The 25,010-nt window shown below is 39.8% G+C and overlaps 1 long non-coding RNA gene across 1 annotated transcript; it reads right to left on the reverse strand.

The window, feature by feature from the left end:
• Window positions 1-1,002: 1,002 nt before the first annotated feature.
• On the reverse strand, window positions 1,003-19,239 carry LOC114037030. The gene is made up of 4 exons (XR_003568402.1): window positions 19,201-19,239; window positions 8,490-8,568; window positions 4,585-4,680; window positions 1,003-1,173 (listed from the first exon to the last, which is right to left on the reverse strand). It is a non-coding gene; the product is annotated as an uncharacterized LOC114037030 (long non-coding RNA).
• Between the last annotated feature and the right edge of the window lie 5,771 nt (window positions 19,240-25,010).

Genomic DNA, 25,010 nt, shown 5'->3' on the forward strand with positions numbered 1-25,010 from the left:
AACCTGGTTTAACTCTTCTGTTGAGATGGTTTATCAGAGTGTGGCCACTGCACATGCTACAGTCAGAGCCACAGGTAAAGTTGGGTGAAGCAGGTGGACGCCGAAGGTGGAAAAGCAGTCGTGAAAAAGGGCTTGGCAAGCCCTCACACCTGAGGTGCTGGTCCTCCTGAACATCCTGTACACCCTACATTTAATATGATGTCATCATGTGAGAGATGGGGAAACTCAGGTATAGGCAGCAGAAGGGATTGGTCTTGATTGGTCCCCATCAGGAGGGTGCCAGAGCCAACTTGTCCCAGCACTGACACTTTGAAAATCAAGAAATGCTACATATCAGGGCTTGATTTATTTTGTTGACTGTCTAGATTTTTTAAGTGATGGAGAAAATGTTAGTAATACATGTTAAACATAAAAGTGTCATGTATACTTTTTTTGAGAGTCATTTGTTAAAAATTTACCAGTACACTCTTATAAGACAGTTGAGAGAGTAAGGTATAATGAAGCTTGAATCTGATCTTTCATAGAATCATGGATCTGGAAAGGATCTTAGAGGTTACCTAGCTCATTCTTCTGACTAATGCATGAACTCCCTGTGAGAGTCTTTATTTGAATATCACTATTGACAAGAAACTATCTATCTACTGAACTAACCCATTCAATTTCTGGATGACTTATTATTAGCATTTTCTTCTTCCATATATTGAACTGAAATGCAGCTTTCCTCTGACTCCCCAACTCTGTTTTGCCACACAGAACCACACAGAAGAGGGATTACCTTCTTCTGTTGCATAGTTTTTCAAACATTTGAAGACTATAAACCTATCCCTGATAAGTCTTCTTTTCTCCAGGCTTCTCTAATGATCTATTCACTATTTTCTCTTTTAGAAGAAAAGTGAAGGGAAAAAGACAGAAGGCAGATGGCAGATAGTCTTCTTTTTATTTTTTATAAAAAACAGCATTTTTTTTTGTAAAAACAACAAATTAACCAACAAAACAGCTGTGATCTTCTTCATCCCTTTATCTTCTTTTGCTTTTGTTTCATTTCTTTTAGCACGCAACACTTTAGTACTTTCTCGGCACAGCTTCCAATCTCCTTTTTCTGGCGTGGACAAATGTCATAACAGTTGCCTTGCTTATCGAAACATACCAGAGTGTCATTCCCCCAGATTTTCCCTGGATCGAGGAAAGAGCTGGACGTTATTTTCTCCAGTGCAAAGAGGAATGGACCAAATGGGAATTGGGGTCCTAGATCCATATTTCTTTATTGGACGTCATTCCCCTACACCTGACGTCAAAGCACCATAGTGACAGTGAAGAAACACTGGCACTGGATGGATTGTACCTATGATCCTCCTGCATCAATATTTCGCAACCTTCTCCCCATAAGCGAGGAATTCAGTTGTTAAAAACGAAGGGTGTTCAGTCATTTCCTGCCAAGATGACCACCTGAATCAGAGGAAGACTGTCTTAGTCCTCCTCACCTATCCCCGTAAAATCTCAAAGTTTTCACCAGATTGAATATTGATTTTTAGAAATCCAGTGCAAAACTATCATCCCAGAATTACACAAAAAGTCAGCCACCTGTGGTAAAGTCAGAGCCAGCCCAGAGTGTTGCTATCAGAGGTGGCAATAGACAGGTATAACCTACAAACTTCTGTCTGGGGACAGCAAGAGCAGAAGCCTCCCCTGATGAAGCCCCAGGCTGATCAGAAAGCCCTTGGGTGGGCATGTTGGGAAAGCCCAGGAACAGAAATAGCAGAATTATCATGGTATGTGTGGTGCTGATCAGTGAAGCACTGCAGTCCTCCAGCCCTAACAGCTTAGGGGCTCTGAGGTCCCTGTCTATCCTGACATGCCACAGAGGGCTCTGAAGATCTGATGCTCTGAACCTCAAAGACTCACATGAGGGCAAACACCAGTGAAGTGGAGGTCAGTGCAAGAACCCAGGAGACCAAGGGTAAGAGCTGACCACCTCCCCCAAAAGTGCCACAGGGGAGCAGAGCCTGGCCCTGGCACAAAGCCCTAACTCATGAACTCAAGCTGGAGAAATGAGTAAGTTTAAAAAATAAACAATCAAACACCATCCAGAGTAAAAAAAAATTATTGCAAATTGAACTCCATTAACAACTTTAAGCAGAGATTCAAAGAGGAAAAAAAATAGATTTTCCATAAGGACACCATGAATACCTAGAACAAGGGTTCTTAAGCTTCTTTATATCATGGACCCTTTTGGAAATCTGGTGAAGCCTATGGCTTCCTTCTCAAAATAATATTACTAATAGTAAAGAGAGGTTGCTAAATCATTTATCCCTTTAACTCTACTGCAGCCATAGTTCACATTCTTTCTATAAGAAAGCAATTCAGTTGTCAAAGATTAACATAAATGCATAAAATAAAATACATAGGGTTACAAAGGAAACTAATTATATTGAAATATAGTTTATATATAAAATATATGCATGTATATACACATACACACACATATACATACACATACACATACACATATACATACACACACACATACACACACACACATATATGTTTGTGTGTCAGAGACACCAGTAGGGAGGAGGTGGTTAAGCTAGAGGATAATACAAGGAAGGGAATAGTCACAAGCAAAGTAAATTTCCTGATTTTGAAGGATAAATTAAAGAAGAGAGGAAAAAAATAAAGAACTAAAATCTAATGGGGTACATTAGATGGCCTCTTAGACAACAGATGAACAAATTGTGGCATATAAATGTAAGGGAATATGATTATGTTGTTAAAAAATAATTAGAGACTGTTTGAAATAATCTTGCATGATATGAACTAATGCAGAATGAAGTGAGCAGAGTCAGAAGAATAATTTATACAAGGTTAGCAATATTGTAAAGAAAAGCAGTTTTGAAAGGCTCAAGAATACTCATCAAAGCATTGACCAACTATGTCTCCAGAAGAATGTTACCCACCATCTTTTGACAGAGAGGTGATGCACCACAAGGTACAGAGGCATACATTTTTGGATGTTACCACTGTGTAAATTTATTTTGCTTGACTATGCTTATTTGATACAACTTTTTTTCCCCCTGTTTTCCTTCCCTTAGTTAATTGGAAAGGAGAGGTTACTGGGGAGAAGGGATAATGAGCAATAATGATTTAAAAAGAGAGGGTCATTGTAACACTTTTTAAAAACACAAAGAACTGAAGAAAGCTCAGAAGGAAGAGCAGACAGGCAGGACAGTTTGTAGAATTCATTATATACTTTTTTTTTTAAAGCAAATGATGGAAGTAGATATTCAGTTGTGTTTAAAGTTCTCTTTTTGTGTACTGCTGTATGTATAGAAAAACTTTTTTGTTCAAGTTCAGGATTGAAAATAAAATTCAAAAAAAGAATGAAGGCAGTTTAAGCAAGAGATAGAGGCAATTACAAAAGATAAATAGATAATTTTGAATATATGAAATTGAAAGCTTCATAAAATTAATTCATTTAAAATAACAAGGGAAATAGTGAACTGGGGGGAAAAAAGTCTTTGTATCAGATTTCTCAGATAAGGTTTTGGTATCCAAACTATATAGGCAACTAATAAAAATGTATAAGCTCAAAAACCTTTCCCCAGGAGACAAGTGGTCAAAGAATATGAACAATTCTTTCTCTCTTTTTTTTTTCTTCTTAGGCAATTGGGGTTAAGTGACTTGCCCAGAATTACACAGCTAGTAATCAAGTGTTTGGTCTGAGGCTAGATTTGAAATCAGGTCCTCCTGACTTCAGGGCCAGTACTCTATCCACTGCGCCACCTAGCTGCCCCCTAATATGAGCAATTTCTCAAAAGAAGAATTGCAGAGTATTAACAACTATATGAAAGAATGTTCCACATCACTGATAATAAGCAAAATGAAGATCCAAACAATCCTGATTTCACCTCATACACAGAAAATTGGCAGAGATGACATGGCAATAGCCAGTATTGGATGGGTTGCAGAAAAACAGGCACTCTAATGGTTGGTGGAGTTGTGAATTAGTACAACCATTCTGGGAAACAATACAGTATTATGCAAATAAAGTTACTGAAATATCCATAACCTTTGACCCAGAGATTCTACTGTGAGGGATTATACCCCCAGAGGTTACTGACAAAAAATAATGCTCCATATATACCATGGGTTCTTAACCTAGGGTCTATGACCTTGTTTTTTAAATATATTTGATAACTGAATTTTGATATAATTTTTTTAGTAATTTTATACATTTTATCTTATGTATTTAAAACATTACAAGAAGGGATCAATGATCTTTACAATTACCCCTTTACAAGGGGTCCATAACACAAAAAAGATGAAGAATTCTATATCCGCCAAAATATTTATAATATAACTTTTTTTGTGGGGGGTAGAAAAGGCCTAGAAACAAATTACAGTAGGGCCCAAGACCTACTAGGGATGGCTGAAACTATAATATAAACAAATGCCTGCTGACCCCATATATATATATATATATGATCTCTCTCCCACTCTTGTCCCTCAGTGCCCCCCCACCACACCATTAAAAAAAATTTTAAAAAGTGAAAGTGGAAAAGGGAAAATAAAAGCAGAAAAACTGACTCAGGAATTTGGTGTCATCAGACATCCTTGTCTTGGCGATTTGGGGTTCCTTTGTGGTTACTGAACTTATTCTGAACTTGATGTGGGAAGTGAAACCTGTAAGGAATGACAAATATGATTAATTCAGAGAAACATGGAAAGACAAATCAATTTATGCAGTGGAAGAAAACAGAGCCAAGAAAACAACATATGGTTGTTGTCCTTCTTTCCTGAGGAGGACCAAAATGGCATCACTATATTAGGATCAAGGCACAGTGTATCTGACTGTGGTTGATCAGAACAATACAAGCTTGGGGAAATCTTGGAAGACTCTACTATAGGTCAGGCACAAATAGTCCATATGCATAAACATTTGGAGTGGAGATGTCTCTAAATTTGTGCATCTCACATTTCTTTTGAGCTACTGTAATTTGTTTGCGACCCCTCAATTACCCTCAACTTAGTTTAGCTGTTTGCCAAAATGGTTTATGAGGGTGTGGCCGCTGCAAATCCTACAGCCGCTTGGAGTCACAGGTAAGAGTTGAGTGTATCAGGTGGACACCAAAGGTGGAAAGCATCACTGAAAAGGACTTGGCAGCCCTCAAACTAGCGGCACTAGTCTTCCCTGACATCTTACACCTCAATTAATAGAATTAATTGTTTGTTCATTACTAATTAATTAATTCAGATAATTACTAGTTAATTCAGAGAAGCATGGAAAGAATTACATCAACTGATGCAATGTGAAGAAAGTAGAGCCAAGAAAACAACATATACAATGACTACAAATACATGAATGAGATTTAAAAAAAAAAAAACAACCACCACAGAGCAATTGAAAATGAATGTTGCAGAGAGGATTCTGGGAAGATGGCAGAATAGGTCAGAAAATTCCAAGCTCTCCAGATTTCCCCCACAGACAACACAAAATAGTGCCTCAGGGAGCATGCAGAGTGGTAAAAATAAACAAGAGTTGGGGCAGAACAGTGTTCCTCCAGGGACAACCAGGAAAAGATCCAAAGAAAAATCTCCCTATATTTTTCATTATTTCACGTGTATAATTGTTATCATATTGCTTCCCTTCTCAATTGATGGGGGAGGGACAGGAGGGAAGGAGATACTTGGAACACAATGTTTTTTTTAAATGTTAAAAATAAATAATACATCATCATTATTATTATTTAAAATGAGTGTGATTCTGCAGCCAAAAGAACTAATACAGCTTTAGCATGCAATAAAATGGGCATAGGGTCTGGTATGAAAGAAGTGATAGTTTCAGTGTACTCCGTTATGAGCTGGAGTACTGTCTTCAGTTCTTGTTACCACATTTCAAGGAGGGCAACCAGGATGCTGAAGGGCTTGCCATGTGATTATTGATTAAAAGAACTGAGAAAGGTTTTAAGGAAACAGTAGCTTCCTTCAAGTATTTGAAGAGCTGTTCCATGGGAGGTGGATTAGACTTTCATTTATTTTTATTGGTATTATTATTATTATTATTATTATTACCACTACTACTACTAATAATTCAAACCTGGAACCATGGTATAAATCCAACCAGGTTTTAGTATATACTCTTTTTAATATTTACTATACCCTTTTTGTTAATATTCTATTCAATTTTATTTAATATTTTAATTTATCTTAAATTAAATATTTGAAAATCTAATGTCTTTTCTACTCTTATTATTAATGATAATAATTATTATAATGATGATAGTGACTTGCCTGAGGTGTACTGGTCTAAACTGTACTTGAGCAGTACAAATACCTCTTCTATAGAATCCTTGGAAAAATGGCCATCCAGCCTCTACCTGAGAACCTCTAGTAAAAGGGAACTCACTACTTCCTCATACAACCTATTCGCTTTTTTATGCTCTAATTGTTAGGTATTTTGTCTCTTACATTACCCTTAATTCGTTTCTTCTCCAGTTTTTTTTTTAATTAGAAAAAAGGCCAAACTCCCAAACTCTTACTCTTTCACTTCCCTCCCCTCACAGTATGGTAAACAGTGGCCATCATTCCTGACACACATCATTCCTGACCTAATAAAAATATATAGATTCCAAGGGGAAAAAAAGATTCTAGATCTCATTGTTATCTGTAAAAACCTAGGCCAAGGAACTCCCAAATAAAGCAGGACCTCCTCTTGGGCACCATGGCTAGTGGAGGTACCCCCTCTTGATTGTCTCCATCAGCTTAAGGGTCTCTTGGAAGAAGTTATTAGAACGTGACTCTTACTATTCTTGGGGTTATTGGGCAGCCTCCCAGTTGAGTACTCTAACTAATCTGGGCCACCCACAAAATTGGACAGTTCAGAATTTACCTCACATAGAAAAGAAACCTCAAATCTGGACACACTGTCCTTGCAGCTGCTTGGGATGGTTTCTGTAACTGCTGGATATGCTCTCTCTTCTCAGCAATTGTTAAACTAGCCCCTTTTCATCTCCTTTCCTATCATCTCTGGTGAACCTTGGCATCCAGTTTCTGAGTGCCAGTGAAGGTTTGTATAGGGGTGTAAGGATCAAGTCCTGGTCCCTTAAAAAAAACCAAAAACCAGTGGAATTTCATTTCTACCACACATCTTGAGTTCTCTTTCCTAGTAGGTTCTCAACCTAATTTCAGAATTCCTTAAGGAAATCATGTAACCTCTTTCCAGCTGTAAAGGATAATCAGCATCATCGTCCCCCACCCCAAGTGGAAAGCACAGTCACCTTAAATCTTGAGGTTTTACTACCGAACTTAAAAGTGAAATAAACCTGTTAAGGTAAAACTTTAAAAAGCAGAAGTTTAAAGAATTTTAAAAAAAGAAGAAGGTAAAACTTTAAAAAGCACAAAGTTGCCCTATCAATGACAAGGCAAAAGGGAGTCTCCCCCCTGTCCTTGTAATATCACACTTGTAATGTGGGGGTGTCAATTATGGTACAAAACTGAGAAAATACAGGGAGTTCAAAAATACTGTAATAATGGCTGACTCATGCATTGTTATAAAGTGACAATGGAATCATGAAAACGTCCTCTAACCATTAGGAAGGCACACACAAGAAAAGATAGACATCTTCCTTAGTACAAAGAGATATAGACCATCAGAAAAGAAAAACTTAGAGTCCACTATGCAGAAGAATATTATCCCATAAGAACTTCTTTTGGAAGTTCTCTTACATGGGAATATTTAGATAGCATCTAAAAGTGAAGAATTTGCTAGCCCCCTCCCATTTACTTCTTTGCAGAGGTGGGGAATCATGGACGTAGAACATTGAATACATCAAACTTTTTCAGTATGTTGGCTAGTTTTGCCAAACTGACTTTTTCTTTAAAAAAAATTTTTTTTGGGGAGGTGGCACTTTGGGAAGGGAAAGAGAGAAAACACTTTGGGAGATATTCAGTAACACAAAAAAATCAATAAAAATTTATTTTAAAGAAAAGTGATTTGCCAATAGGTAGGAACTCTTAAGCAAAAGATAAAAATGTTTCTACTCTAATCTAGTGGTAGAAAGGTCTTCATTAAACTGAACATATGATTTCTGAAAAGAGATTGTTCTCCATTTAGATATTCTTAATACAAATCCTTTATACTAATTCCATTACAACACAGATATCTCTATGAAAAACATTTTTTAGCAATGGATTCTTTATTTCACATTATATTTGATACAGCAAAATAACTTGGACAGTCCCTTCAGATTTACCATAGTGGGATTTGACCTATAGTTATAAATCCCAGGTTTTGGAAGTGGGTTAAATTGGTAGATCCCCTGTTCAACACTTTAACCCCTTGACTAAAGACCCTGACTATCTTTATCTTCTTTTATTTGGGGAAACAAATTCAATATTTTAAGTACATCTTTCTAAAGTTCACCTGTTACATTCTGTCCTCTGGCCCCCCAACATACACATCATTTTAATCTTTATTCATGTTTCCATCCTACCTGCAGCTGCCAAGAGCCAGACAATGTAGATAAAGTAAAGTACCCTCATTGATGAAGCTCAACTGGAATCTCAGTGTATCTGGAGAGGAGAGATGCAATGGTCAGCTATATCAGAGGCTTATACAATAAAGGAGATAAAAACATCCTCACGCAGTATTTATATCAAGATATAATCAGGTTTATTGAGGGAGTGAATGTGACTGAAATGCTGGTCACACAATGTTTACTGCTTAACATTTCTTTGTATATGTCATGGTCACCTAGCATACTTCAATGCATATTTTCTACCCATTTAATAATACCCATTGTTCATGTACTCTGAGCTGTTGTCTAACCAATAAAGAGAGTTTCTGTTAATTAGAATTCTAAGACTGAGGTGTTACTTTGACAAGCCCCAAATTACAATAGGTCACGTAGGCTGGGATTTTATCCTGACTCTGCTACTTATCACCAAGGGGAGCTTGGGCAAGTCACTTCTCTGAACTTCAATTTACTATCTGTAAAATGGGGATAATAATATCAGTTCTGCCCATTTCACAAGGATGCTGTGAGGCTTAACTTGAGGAAATATATGTGAAAACACTTTGTAATATTAAAATTATCTACAAATGTAATGTGATTTTATAATTGCTGAGGGAACATGGAATTACTTCTGAGAGCCCCTCCAGTGTAAAGGGGCCCTGTAGGCCAGTGTGAAAAGCACTGCTTTCAGAGTAAGAAGATTTGGGATTGGTATTGACTCTGTCTTTTAGTACCTTGATGATCTTGGACAAGTCACTTACCCTCTATGGACCTCACTTCGCTCATCTGTAAAATAGAGGATTGGACTAGAGAATCTCAGAAGTCCCTTCTAGCTTGAAACCTATGATCCTCTGTACTGTAAGTCTTCCCTTAAATCCTACATCTTAGAGGAAGGAGATAGCAAATTAGTCAGAATTTTGAAGATATGTGAGTTGAGAAATATTTCTTCTATCAAAAAACCATTTTGCCCTCAAGTACAATAATTTAACAGTAGGAAGAAGAAAAGCTTTTATAGAATGCAAACTACATGCCAGGCACTGTGATAAGCAATTTTTTTTTTTTTTACAAATATTGTCTCATTTGATTTTAACAACAACCTTGTTTGGTAGGTATTGTTATTATCTCCATTTTACAGTAAGGGAAACTGAGCAAACACAGGTTAAGTGACTTGCCTGTGGTCACTCAGCTAGTGAGTGTCTGAGGCCAGATTTGAACTCAAGTCTTCCTGACTGTGGATCTGGTGTGCTGTCCACTGAGCCACCACCTAGCTACCTCAAGAAGGAAGAGTTAGGGGAAAAAAAGTATTTAAGGTACCATCAAGGGGCAATAAGTCAAGAAAACCTGGTGTCTTGACACATGTGGGGTGTGTGACCCTGGGGCAAGTTATGGAACCTCTCAGTACCACCATGCAACTCTCTTTACAACTACATATTACAGAACAGGTACGATTACTAATACAGGCATATGAGTAGAGAGAATTTCTTCACCAGGAATTCCCTATACTAAGGAAATGAGAGATCTGCTTAGAAAATAAAAGTGTTAAAAAAGATTTATGTATGTGCAAATACACCCATATGGTATAGTTATGTCAGACACATACATAGGTCATTCAAGAACATTATTTGTTAGAGGATAAGTAATATATTTATATCTACCCATAGCTACATTTATATCTAATCTATATCTATATCACTCTGCTCTATTTAGCAATTGGGTAAGCACCGAATAATCATGAAAAGATCATGAGAGGCAGTGAAGGCTGGCTTCTTTCCTGAGCGGCACTGGTGGGAGATAGGCGTGAACAGACGTTCCTATGTGCGTCAGGCAGTACAGGCTGTTCTAGGACAGTCAGCTTCTCCCAGAATTCTACAAAGTAATGTTCTAGCAATGCTTCCTAGTTTGGCACAGTCAGCTATCCTTTGGTCAAATCCCAGACATTCTGTTTACCAGTCATACAACAAAGCCTGGAATCTATAAACTGAGGCAGCAGTGGGTGTCTGCTTTCATCTTAGGCACACTGAAATAAGTGGAGAGAAGATCAAATGTCATTGTAAATGTGGATTGAGTTGCTGTGGCAGGATGGGTGGGAGTGGGGAAGGAGAGGGAAGCAGACACACAAACATTTTCATTAAAGGTTTGCTCAAGGATGGGGAGCAGTGAACAACTCAGCATGGAAATCAAAAGGCTATTAATTCCTATTTCTGCCACTGCCTAGGTATTCTGTAGTAAGTTTTTTTTTTTAATGTCATTGGGTCCCAGTTTCTTCATCTTGAAGGCAACAATATCAACTGAGATGCTAATGGTGAAGGACAAATACTACAGAAAATTGAGACTAATATGGTGCCAAATGCCTGTAATCCCAATTACTGGGGAGGCTGAGGCTGGAGGATTTCTTGAGCTTGGGAATTCTGAGCTACTGTAGGGTAAGCTGAATGGGTATCTGTATTAAGTTCATCACTTTGATGAACCTCTGGGAGTAGAGGACTACCAGGTTGTCTAAGAAAGGGCAAACCATCCCAGGTCAGAACAGAGCAGGTCAAAGCTTTTGTGCCAATCAAAAGTGGAATTAGGACTCTGAATAGTCTCTTGCATTTCCAGACTGGGAGAGATTGGGTGAGTCTTAAAAAAAGGATATGAGGAAAGCTGAGGGGTTTTATCTAGCCCCTTTAAATTCTACATTATAACCATGAAACCACTGGACCAGAGAGGCTTACCCTTCCTAGGATGGCACCAATCCATCACAGACATGGCTTCTGGGAAGTTGGACAACTGACTTGGGCAGTTGGGTATATGATGATGCAGCAGTTGATTGGCAAGGACAGACCTATTGCCCTGAGATGGGAGAGTGCCATTTGCTAGTTGGGGACACACTGAGGGCCAGTTGGGTTAGGTGGATGCTCCTTCTGGCACAAGGAGTTCAGTAGCAGGAATAGCTACATTGTCTATGGAATCACACGATCCCCTACCCATCACAATATGGCATTACTAATATCCATATTGGCAGTGGACCCATTCCACATGCTCTTCTCTCTTATAATTGCTCCAACCTGGTTGTTTAGCATATGATATCTCTCATGTGTGCTGACATGCTTTATAAGCTACTGCATACTGCAGGAGGCTTCCACAAAATTCCCCCATTAATTCTGACCCAAAAGGGGAGAACTTTTGATTGTTTTGTTCTATTTTCTCCAGGGCACAGATCACTTGTCTAGCTTTATGGCTACTACCTAGGAATAAGAGCAGATGAAGATCTTCTTTGCTCAATCCCTCAAGGCTTTCTTATATTTCAGACATGTTGCCTAGTGCTCAGTCCACTGGGACAATAACCATTTGCTAGGGCATTCTTTGTTACTGGATTAGTGGTTGTTGAAATCTAGGCATATATGTCTCTCTTTTAGTGGATGGAGCCATCTGTAAACCAGGCAAAATGGTACTCCTCAGGAGCCTGCTCTTTACAGATGAGGACCCATTGAGCTAGCAGGGGAGGCAGAAATTTAGGGCCTGGACTGAGGCCTTAGTCTCTGGCATATGTGCCACCTGTCTGTAAAGAGCAATGACATAGCATGGACCTAGGCAAGTGATTTTGAATGTACCATTTTCATTTAACAATAGAGACCTATTGTGACCTACCCATCTTGTTAGAGGGATCATCATTCATCATTCAACTTATAATAGGCAACTTTATACAGAGGGTGATTTGTATAACCCTGTGTCATCTGTTCAGTAGCAACTAAGGACCAAAAAGAGCTGAGCAATTGCTTTTCAAAAGCAATATGGTGAATGGTTGCTTTGCGGAAATTGCAGTTCCAAAAGTCTAGCAGTTGCTTATTCTGACCACCTCTTGGTGCCTGCCAAAGGCAGGACAAAGACCTTTAGAAACATGGACCCTTCAGGTCATAAGAGCACAAGGGAGGGATTGCTAGAAAACCTATTTTAGATTTTCCAGAGCTGTAGCCTGTTCTGGGCCCCATCTGAAAGAGATGGACTTGCAAATGCTTCAATAAATGGGGACCATCAGGAGCCCCAGATAGGGAATGTGTGTTCTCCAAAACCTAAAGAGTTCAAAAATCTTTGGGCTTCCTTCTTAGAGCTTAGAGAAGAGAGTGTCAGTACCTTATTCCTGATTGAGTCCAGAATCCTTTGGATTTTTCCCAGTTGTATTCTCCAAAACTTTACTGAGTGGGCTGGACTCTAGTTGATCCTTATGGTTGATTTCCAACCCTTTGATCGAGGGCCAATGTCACCATGGTCTCATTTGATCTGGATAACATTATGTAATCAGTGTAGTGATTATACCAATGATTTTAGGAAGGAAGATCTGTCAGATCTCTGCCTACCATAATGTGATCACATGAAGGAGAGTTAGGGCTTAGCACAGTGTCTGGCACATAGTAAGTGTTGTATAAATATTTATTGATTGATTGGCTAAGGTTACATAGCTCTGGGGAAGGAAAGTGAAAATATACTGGACTCCTTCCTAGGTGAAAGTATATTGTTCTAACTAGTCTCAGCTACAAGAATAGAGAAAAAAGTTTAGGTGATGTCAAAAAACCATACTACTTATTCTGGGCCTGGGCTACCTTGTTTACAACATTGATGAAGTTGGAAATAACAGTAGTGATGAGTGTGAGGCCTTTGTTGCATTCTCTATAGTCCACTGTCAGCTTTCAGGTGCCACCTCCCTTTCTCATGGACCACACAGGGTTGTGTTAAGGGGAGTTGGTAAAACAAAGTACTTCTGCTTCCTTCATCTTCATCACTAGAGAAGAAATATCTTTCACCTTTTTGTGGATGCAATATCATTTGGTGTTTACTACACAGGATGATTTAAGCAACTCCAAGGTTTCCATTTGACCAAATCAACTACAATTACTACATAGAAGTCACTTGAACAGATTCTGGAGTCCAACAACCCATATACCCTTTCCCTTTATGGTCTGCCTTCTGATCCCTCCCTTGAATGATCTAAATGGAGCAAGGGCTTTAGAGGATGCCTTAGGCTTGGGTGGGGCTGAAAGGTCTGGTGCTTAATTTCCCTGTACAGTTTTTTTTCACTAGCACCCTCACATGCTACTTATAAATTGCTTTTTTTTCTCATAGGGTGTTGCAGGCTGTGGGGAACCTGCATAAATCCAATGTATTAAACACATTTCCTTTAGGAATTTCACTCCTTCCTGTGTAGATCCCCAGTAAGGAACTGACTGCAATGAGAATTTATCTTTTTGGAGCCAGATGTGAATACCTCCCTGTTTCATTCACCAGAAAAGGGACAAAGAGTAGTAGTCTGCCGAGAGCCTCTTAATGATTTAGCTACTTTTGTAACAATAAGTACTCGGAGAGCTCCTCAAACCTATGGAATTCTTTAGAGAGAGTCTCAGCATCGGCTCCATTAAACCACACCTTCAGGAGTCATTGATCCAGAGATTGTCAAGTCACTGTTTGAACTTCTCTTGCAACCTTATCAGTTCTTTGGTAGTGAAATCCTGCCTATTCCCTGCTTCCTCAGGGAAAGAAACCACCCTCCTCCCAGGAGCAGTAAGAAGACAAGTCTGAAGCTTTCATTGTAACTACTAGTGGGATTTCTCAAGTCTCGTGCTCTCATTCTTCTGTTTTAGGGTTCTGATGTCAGTGGGGTGCAGCAAAACCTCATGGAGATCTTGTGGGCTCATTTCTGTGGCCCGGTGAAGCTTACTCCTATCAAAACAACTCCCTTCACTTGAACTCTGATCAGCTCCATTAGCTGCCTTCATTGCATGGTGCTGAAAAGCTCTCTCTTAGGAGCTCTATGTCTAGTTGCTGAATTTGGGGTTCAGTTTACTTTGGTCTTATTATTATAGCAATTCAACTACTGTAGGACGGTAAACAACCAAAGAATGCTGAACTTGGTGGTGTGTGTGTGTGTGTGTGTTTCACTCTTCCTGGCAGACTCCTCTAGCATCTAACAAGCTAATTTAACACTTCACATGAATGAAGTCTGTATTCTTTGTTCTCATATACTGCCAGTTAGTCAATTAACATTTATTAAGCATCTACTATGTGCCAATCACTGTGCTAAGCACTGAGGATACAAAGAAAGATAAAATACCATCCTTGCTCTCAAGAAGCTCACACTATGATGGGGGAGACATCATCAAAACACCTATGTTTGAACAAGCTATAGGTAGGATAAGTTGGAAATCATCAAGAAAGGGAAGGCACCAGGATTAAGGAGGACTAAGAGAAGCTTCCTATAGAAAAGTGGGATTTTAGTGGGGACTTGAAGGAAGTTCTCCCAGGAGGCAGACATGAGGAGGAAATGCATTCTAGACTTCAGGGACAGCCAGAGAAAATGCCTTGAGTCAAGAGATGGAGTATCTGGTTCAAGGAACAGCAGGTAGGCCAGTGTCACTGGACTGAAGAATATTTAATGACATAAATAACATGGATTGACATGGATGCACATGGATCACATAGTAGAGACTGAAAAGGTTGGGGAGGTCAGATTATGAAGGGGCTTTGAAGGCCAAATAAAGGATTTTATATTTTGGTCCTAGAAGTGATAGGAATCCATTGGAATTTATTGAGTAAGGGAAACTGTTATGGTGAGATCTGTGCTTTAGGAAGATGATTTTGACATTTGAATGGGATGAACTGGAGCGGGGAGATATTTGAGGCAGGTAAACCAAACAGCAGGTTATTGCAATAGTCCAGGAGTAATGAAGGCCTGAACCAGATTGGTGGCAGTGGCAGGGGAGTGGAAAGGGCATATGCGGGAGATGTGATGAAGGTAAAATTGATAACCTTGGCAACAGATTGGATATGGGGAGTGAGAGTGAGGTGCTAAGGATGATACCTAGGTTATGAGCCTAGGGGACTGGGAAGATGGTGGGACCTTCAACAACAATAGGGAAATTAAGAAGGGGGAGGATTTGAGAAAGACAATGAGTTCTGCTACCTGCTGTACTTTTGGTGGTAGTCCCTGCTCGATTTCAATCTGGGTCACCTGACTGACTTCTGCCTTTCTGATTAGGTCCCCTTGGATCTTTGAAGTTCATAGTTTTGCATCTTCAGAGCCTTCTTTGGCATCTGAAGACAGTGGTAGGGACCTCAGGGTCCCCGGGCTGTCCCAGTCTGAGCACTGTAAGGATGTAAGGTCACTGATACCTTCTTCTAACTTCCTGGCACTTCCGAGGTTTTCACCCTGGACCTTTCTGATGATGCTGAGGCTTTCTCAGGGAAACCCTCCACTTTAGCCTCGCAGGACACAAGTGCTTCTAACCATCTCTTGTTGTCCTGGTGGTCACTTCATTGGAAAGGTCCTCCTTTCTTATTGCCTATAGGATTCCAGCTGACTTTTTTGTGCAGTGCTGGGATGGAAGAAATTGCTTAATGCAGTTTTTCACTGGTTTTCTCCATCATTCTTCAGTCTGGTGTGAATTTCAGGTTTTTGCTAGAGTAGGTATGTGGGAGTTAGGCAGCCTGTTTCCCATTAAGGGCACCATCTGTCAGCTTCTTTTGACTAAGCTGAACCACAGAGTTCTAGAATCAAAAAGGACCTTAAAAATAATGTTAAAGTTGAAAGCATCAAGTCCCAGAGAGGTTAAATAGTTTGCTTAGGCCACATAGTCAGTTGTTATTGTTGTTTGTCCTTCATTCTTGAAGAGGACCTTGGCATCAGGAAAGAGATGCCATGACTTGCAAGTAAACTGGATTTAAAGGTTGTGGTTTTGAGGACTATGCAAAGTCACCAGCCTCACTCTGTCCTCTGGAGCCATCTGGGTCCAGTGGCAAGATATAGATCAGGATGACTGAAAATGGCCCCAGGTGCAGTGGGAGGCCTTGGCCTTTTTAAGCTCTTTCCCAGGTCTCAATTTGACTGAGGCAATGCCCACTCAGTGATTAAGGCTAGGTAAAAATGAGGCAAAGAATGGCCTCTTTTACCTAGTAAAAAAATAAAATAAAATCAATCTGGGAGGGGAAGACCAGCAGGGTTTCTGGCCAAAACAGAAACAGTTGCTATTTATACTCACTCTGAGCCATTAGGGCCCAAACAATGACCAAGTAGGGCTTGGCCTGGGACCTACTGTTGGCCAAAAAAGAAATCTAGCCTGTAAACCCTAAGGTATCTTGCAAGGTTTCAGTGATCAAAATTTATATTCCTTTAGACAGACAAGGGTATGATTCCCTATGTGAACAAAGGGAGAGGAGGAAAGGAAGGAAGAAAAGAAGGAAGGAGGGAAGGAAGGAAAGAAGGAGCTACATAGCCCAATTGGAACTGACCAGTTGTGTCTCCAGTGGGGCAGCTACAACTACTCACTCAGGTTGTTGTTCTTCCTTTGTTCTCACAGAGGACCGTGACATCAGGAAGGAGATACTATGACTTGCAGGTGAATTGGTAAGTGAGGGAGGGTTGTGCAAAGTCACTCTCTTCTCTGGAACCATCTGGGTCCAATGGCAAGATATAGATCATGATGACTGGAGATGGCCTTGGATGCAGTGGGAGGCCTTGGCCTTTTTAAGCTAAGGTCTTTCCGTAGTTTTAGTTTGCCTGAGGCAATACCCATTTTAAGGCTAGGTAAAAATGAAGCATCACACTATGTTTCTTCCTATCAGATTATATAGAAAGAAAATGGACATATTTGAAATTATTTTGGGGATTTTGGCTCGTGAATCACATGTCCAACATGTAATACCATTCATAGCTCAATGGCTAGTGAATCAAGATTCCTGGGTTCTAATGCTAATGCAATCATCCATAGCCTCGCTATAAGTTTGATGAATGAATGAAAAAGCATTCATCACAGTAAGTGACTACAATGTGCTAAGGCTTATGGATAGAAATATTTCTAGACTGAGTTACTTCCCTTATTGGGAACTCATTCTCCCTTTTATGTAAAATGGAGGATCCTTTCCTTATCTCAGACATCTTTCAGACATCTTGTTCTTTTCTATAGCCCTTTTGTAGAATATCTCTCTTTGAAGAGGTCAGAATTTTTTACAGGCATGAATTTATGTATCCTCACACACCCCCTACACATCCCCATCCAGCTCTGGATTTATGAAAGCAGCTTTAGTTTTTTAGGGTACTGATTGAGTTTTTATAACTTTTCAACCAATAAGCAGCATTCTGTGGCTAGGATATCTAAGTAAAGCATTTCACAGAGAAAAGGGGTGATCATTCCAAGGAGAAAAGGAGAGTATTTGGAATGCAGTCAGCAGGATTTATTAACAGAATAAAAAAAAAACATTCTCTATTCCAGGGGAAATGACCAAATACTTTTACAATTGTGGAGGAAGTCCTTTTAGAAAAAAAACACAGGGCTTCTTTTTATTCATGGACAGCATGTAGTTACAACCATTCACTTTACTGTGTCCTTGCATAGGACTCTGGGGACTTTCTAATATTAGGCCATCAGGTGGTTGGGGGATTTCTATTTCTTTAGTCTAACAAGATGTCATGAAATGATTATGGTTCTTATTTTTACCTACAGTGGCAAAGCTAAAATTTGAACCCAATTCTTCTGAATTCAAATTTAAGTATTACTTAGAAGTTTGGCAAATGTTTTTTGTATAGTTGAGATGCTGGTGCTTTTAGAATATGGGAAAGGGAAGTTGGGAGTATAATCGTACACTTTGACCATGAAGATGCTAAGATGCTATTTCAGTTGCTGCCTCTTAGAAATTTCTCAAGACCAAAATGCTTCTTGAAACTAAAATCCTCTACTAGGGGGCCTTCATTTTTAAGACCCTTCCCAGTGGGAAACAATGTCTCCCCCTCCACATTTGGCCCTATTTTGGGCATAGTTTTCTTGGTTCACTCCCAGAGATTTATTATCCCAAGGAAGGAGGGATAAAACCATGAAAAAAAGCTGTCTTCAGTACTGTAAAGTTTTATTGGTTGTATTATCTTTAAGATGCAACCTCATAGTTTTATTGGTTATATTTTTTTAAAAACATAGTCTCAAAGTTATTGATTATGTTCTGATATGCAACAGCAAAAGTGGACTGAAATGGCAAACATGAAGCATTCTGGTGGCTTCTTTTTAGCCAGGGGTAGTGCCTGCTGTCACTAGACTTTAAAAAAGAGAATCTTTGGGAAATCCATGAAAGCTGGACAATTGCTTTCCAAGTTTGGGGTTAGTGTCTGCCCCTTGGTGGGCAGCCAGGAAAATCTGAAAAGTTCAGAAACAGACTTCTGGGGTTGGAAAGGTGTTTGCCCAACCTCACATGGGCACCAGGAATATTCGATTCAGTTCAATTCAACTCAATAAATATCTATTAGAAGGACTTATGGCTTCAGAACTGATTCTAAGATTTTGGGGATCTTTATTCCTTTCTCAATATTCACTTAAAGGCAAATCTCTGCTTTTCAAAATCAAGCTAATATGGAGGGAAATGCTAATTCCACACGTTGGATTACCATCTCTGAGACTTGTCTAGTGGTTTTGTTATGGTAAACTCCTTCATTTTTTGCTTTTATTGGGCAGATAGTTGGTTCAGTGGATAAAGTAGTAGGCCTACAGTGAGAAGGATCTGGGTTCAAATTCAGCCTCAGATACTTAATAACTATAGGACGCTGAGCAAGTCACTTTCCCTCTGTCTGCCTCAGTTTCCTCGTTTGGAAAATGGGAATAAAATAATAGCACCTACTGTGCCGGTCACGCCATGCACTCTCCTCCTATAAGGAGCAGGCTGCCAGAGTCATACTTACCAGTCTTCAGTGCCCACCCGGATAAACACAGAGACGAGCCCGATCAGGAGGTGCAAACACTCGAGCTTTATTCAGAGGCCATCACAGCAAGGCCAAGCAGGAAGGCCAGAGCAAGAGAGCAGGAGCAAAAGAGAGCGAGCTCCGATCTCTACTGTTCCTTAAGTACCTACTTAGCCCCTCCTCAGCCCGCCTACTAGTCATTGATTGTAGGATCAGATACCGGAAGGGGATGTCTGGGTTTAGCGCTGCACCAAGGGAGAGGACGTGACACAGGAGGCTAGGACCAGATACAGGAAGGAGGCGTCTGGGGTCAGTGCATAGACAAAGGGAGAGTATGTGACACAGGAAGTCAGGCCCAGATACCGGGAGGAGGCGTCTGGGGTCAGTGCTACACAAAGGGAAAGTACGTGACCCAGGAAGTCAGGAAGGAGACGTCTGGGGTTGACGTTGCACCTAGGGAGGGGACTAGACAAAGGGAACTCGTTCTTTGCCATCCCACTCCCACGTGGCACAGCCCCCTGCCTCAGGAGCACGTGCTCCGGCTACTTCCTTGTATTCTGTTCCTTCCCCAGCTTATCACAGCCCCACATAGCACTGCCCACTGCCTCGGGAGCGTGAGCTCTGGTTACTTCCTAATATCTTGTTCCTACCCCATCTTGCCATAACCTGCACTTGGCAGTAGTCAACATCAGACAATCCCTTACAACCTACCACTCAGGATTGATGCAAAGATAAAATGAGATAATATTTGCAAAGCATTTTGTAAACTTTAGAGGGATATCCATGTATGTATGTATGTATCTATCTATATGTTAGCCAATGTTATTATTGCATCCTATTATCGGTGTAAGGAAGTTGTGGCTTTGATTTTCAGTGTCTAGAAACAATAATAAGCTTTAAAAAATCTGACAAAATGCACACTCTCTGTGAAACCTTTTCTATCTAATTTCTGAATGCCTGGTATCATATATTATGGGCATTAAGTTATTATTATTATTTTTTTTTGCAAGGCAATTGGGGTTAAGTGACTTGCCCAGGTCACACAGCTAGTAAGTTTCAAGTGTCTGAGGTCGGATTTGAACTCAGATCCTCCTGACTCCAAGGCCAGAGCTCTATCCACCACCTAGCTGCCCCCATTAAGTTATTATAAATTTATTATAATGACACTATTCTGATAAAATTAGGTTTTCCTTTCTCTTTCTTTTAACATGAAGTAAGAGCCCCCCTCTCAAACTATGAATTTTTTCCTTGTTTTTCCACCAAATATATGTCTCTAAGTAAGTTACTGATCTTCTCTGGGCCTCATTTTCTTTTCTGTAAAATAGGGAGAAGAATATTTGCACTATTTACCTCATAAGTTTGTTGTCAAAATCAAATGATATAATGAAAGCAAATGCTTTGTAAGTGTGAAGCATTATATAAATATGAAGTATTATTCCCAACCACTTTACTCCATTCTTTGGGTCCCCTATACCACATAAAAACATTTGTACTAATGACTGTTTATAATATAAATATTTTAATTATGTAATCTATAATCTGCTTGTGTGTTCAATTTATAGCCAGCTAAAAACCTAGAGGTATTAAGCTAGGTATTTTTTTTTCCTGGGCTCAGTTCCAAGAACTGTACCTTCCTACATAATTACTAAACCAAACCATGGGGAAAAAACCCACGTAATTGTAATATCTTATTTACAAATCTCTTAAGATTTATATGGTATTTGTCAGAGATCCAATATGTAAAATTTCACTGCTGTGAAATTTATGAACTCGTGAATTAATGTGTACGTAAGGTGAAAATGTGTAATTATAGAATTGTTAGATTACAATATATTGCCCCTCTTTCTGTGTCTCAGTCAATACTATCAAGTCATCGTGGCCATATGACAACTAGCCTGTGCTAGTCTGTCCTGCCCCAAATCTAACTGAGAGCCAAGCTAAGAATAATCACTGGAGCTGCTACTATGATATACGGCTGGAAGGGGAGGGTAATCCCAGAATAAAAATTTCCCTTGTAAGCTGCAGACAGATGCTTTTTGCTTTTTCTGCTTTATGAAAAAAGAAACAGTACTCTAAAATAGTACCTCCATAGGATCCTGTCTTGTACAGCACTTACAGATTAAACAAATTTCCTAGAGCCAAGTATGGGTTCCATTTTAAGGTCCCTAGAGAGGAAGGATTAAGACATAATTAAATCAACAGTTGTGGAGACAGAGGTTATATCCCAAGGAAGAGAAGGTAAAAAGGGTTGTGTGGGGACTTAGGGGAAAAAAGCAAACTACACAAGTGCAGGAGAAGCTATAGTTACAGAATTCAAAACCATATAAAAATTAATGCTTGTTCCAAATAAGGAGGCAGTGAGGTAGTATAGTGGGACACAGGGCTTAGCGTCAGAAAGACTTGAGTTCAAATATGGCCTCAGACACTTACTACCTGTGTGACCCTGAGCAAGTCACTGTCTGCCTCAGTTTCTTCATATGTAAAGTGAGGATGATAATAGCACTTACCTTCCAGGGTTGTTGTGAGGATCAAATGTGATAATATTTGTAAAGAATTTAACACAGAGAATAGATGCTTAATAAATGGTTATTTCCTTCCTTCCTACTATGTCGATGCCTCCTGTTATTATTATTCAGAACCTAGAAGTTTTAGTGAATTGCAAGTTAAACATGAGTCAATGGTGTGACATGGTGATCAGAAGAACTAATACTTTCTTTTTTTTTTTTTTTTGGCTAGGCAATGGGGTTAATTGACTTGCGCAAGGTCACACAGCTAAACTAGTATATGTTAAGTGTCTGAGGCAGGATTTGAACTCAGGTCCTCCTGACTCCAAGGCCAGAGCTCTATTCACTGCACCAACTAGCTGCCCCAGAACTAATGCTTTCTTCAGCTGCTTTAATACTCTCTAGACTAAGTTTCCAGGTCTTGACCCTGGCCCACCTAGGTAGAAGGAGCCTCTATTTCTGGTATGACCCTGAGCTGAATGGAGAACATCAGGAAGCGATATGGATAATCTCCACTGGTAAACAGTGTCCAGGGATTTGACTGTTTATCTAACATTTCTCTTCTGTGGTAGAAATGGTGATTAATAAGCAACAATACTTTGTAGTTCAGAAAACCGAGATCACTATTTATATGGAGTTACCAAGCAAGTGCCTAACTGAGTCAGGAATAGAACCCAGCTTATCCAATTATCCTTCCATTAGACCACAAAGCCTCTAAATTTTCAAATTTATGGTCCTTTAACTAACAAAGCAGAAAGCATCCATTAGATCACATCAATGGAGTATTGAGTTACAGAGCCAACATGTAGTGTACACTAGAAAGAGTATTATAGTAGACTGTATCCCAGTGGGTCGCAGCCTCCTTGAGGGAAGGTACTGTTTTGTTTTTGTATTTCCAGTATGTATAATAAGTGTATTACACATAGGATGAGATAGGACTGGATCTGTGATTTCACTGGTGTCGGTAATACTCCATAGCACCTTCTCTTCAATGGATGGCTTCGGAGAGCTGCTTGGGAAGCACTGAGAGGTTAAGTGATTCCTCCAGGGTTATGCAGTCTGTTTGAGTTAGATTCATTTTGGTTTCTGATGCCAACTCCTTATTCATCATGTCTTGCTGTCCCTGCTTTGCACGTAACCTGTGGTTAATAAATGTCTGATGAATTGAACAGAGTTAAATTGTTGGTCCTGGCATCAGGAGATGAGGGTTCAGTTGGTGAGATGCTAGCTTTGTGAAGATAGGTAAATCAACTGACCTTTCTGATCCTCGATTTTCTCATCTACAAAAATGAGCATGTTAGCACAGCGCACTACCTACCTCACAAGTTTTCCACAAGGAAAGCACTTTGCCAACCTCAAAGCATGATAGTAAAATAAGTCATTCCCAGTAAGTACAGACCTATATAATTCTTGAATTGAAAGGGATCTCATAGATCAAAGTTTAAGTGAGTAGTAAAATGATCACATGAGGGGAAGGAGAAGTAAAGAGCAAAATATTCCTAATGAACTGCTAGAACAGCCCTCGGCGGAGTGCACTGCAGTAGAATGCTGAGCCATGACTGGATCAGAGCGGGTGCGGCATGGTAGAAATGGGCTGGGTGTAGAATCATAGGATCTGGGTGGGTTAAAATCTCAGCTCTGCCATGTCACATCAGGCAAGTTACTTTACCTTTCTCTATAGGCCTTAGTTTCCTTAGTTGCAAAATGAGATGGTTGGGTGAGATGACAGCCAAGGTCAGTTCTAAACGTGGTTGTAGCTGGTTTTTTTTTTTGCCTTTTTTTTTTTTTTAAGGCAATTGGGGTTGAGTGACTTGCCCAGGGTCACACAGCTAGTAAGTATCAAGTGTTTGGTCTGAGGCCGCTTTTGAACTCAGGTCCCCCTGACTTCAGGGCCAGTGCTCTATCCACTGCGCCACCTAGCTGCCCCGTAGCTGGTTTTTAATAAGGGTCATTTCTCCTTGGCAGTTGGGCTTTGGAGCAGAAGCCAGTCACCTATGTTAGCCACAAGAGAGGCTTGCTCTTGTCCTTTCTGAATGGTGCTGTCAGGTCTCTGTGCATTTGAGGAAAAGCTGCCTAACTTCTTGGCATTCCAGGTATTAGTAGCAGCCAGAGGCAGGTTGCCAGAGGCAATATCAACTAATGGCCTGAGCTGACACAGCAAATTCTATAAAGATACAAAAGAGAAAGCCATGGATTAGCATGGTATGTAGATTCTATGTCTGGCAAGCTGGCTGGTGGAAGGGACAGCCAGCAAGAGGGGACAAGAACTTGATGCTACCATATGCTCACTGATATTCAAACATTTTGACTATGTTACAAATTGTGTGAATGGAGTAGGGATAGCAATGGGGTGGCTTAACAGAAAAGGAGACAAAGTGAACTAAGGACAGAGGCAGTGTGCAACAAAGGAAAGAACATTGCCTCTGGACTCAGATTACCTGGGTTCAAATCCCACCTCTGATGCTCATTACTCTTATGACCTTGTGCGAGTTATCTAAATATTGGACAGTAGCTTCACAGACAAGTAGGATGGAGGGAGAACATTTATAGGGGAGGTATAAGTATGTTTATAGACTGGAAATGGAACTAGTTTATTAATGGAACACTGGAATGGAACCAGTGGAAAGAGAGAGATTGAAGATACACAAGAAAGAAAGAGTGATTTTAGAAGCAAGGTCTTGGACAGGAGGGGATGATGGGATCATATAATTAGAGTTGGAAAAGACCTGAGATGCCATCTAATTCAACCCTTTCATTTTACAGATGAGAAAACCAAGACCAAGAATCTACACAGTTGTGTTAGAGGTGGGATTGAAACCCAGGTCTTTCTGACTCCAAGTCCAGCTCTCTATCCACTATGTCATGGGATGAAGGACACAGGGGAATTGGTTAACTGTCCTAAAAGTGATGGAGAAGAAGAGATAGGTTAGGTGAACACATAGTGAAATTTTGAAATTAGGAGGAAAGTTGAGTTTCCCTCAAAAGGTTTTAATTTCTCAACAAAGAGGTCAATGAAGTAAAATAACACTAACTAACGTTGTGTTACATATACTAATGTTGTGTTACATTAAACTATAAGGTTTTGATTCTTAAAATATTTAAAAGTTTTTATCCATCTTCTCAACATGATTAGATCAATGGACCAATACACGGGAAGGGGAAGCAGAGGAGGTGCGGCTGGAAAGAAAGCAAACATCAGTTAAAGCTAAGTCAAGTTAATACTGGGGGGTCTGTGGAAAACTGGAATCCAAAGAAATGAAATGGGGAGGAGGGAGAGGGGAGAAAATGGCTGGGTAGAAATTCAGG

This window comes from Vombatus ursinus, unplaced genomic scaffold (assembly GCF_900497805.2).
Source record: "Vombatus ursinus unplaced genomic scaffold, bare-nosed wombat genome assembly UNPS02010219.1, whole genome shotgun sequence".
NCBI classification, from domain to species: domain Eukaryota; kingdom Metazoa; phylum Chordata; class Mammalia; order Diprotodontia; family Vombatidae; genus Vombatus; species Vombatus ursinus.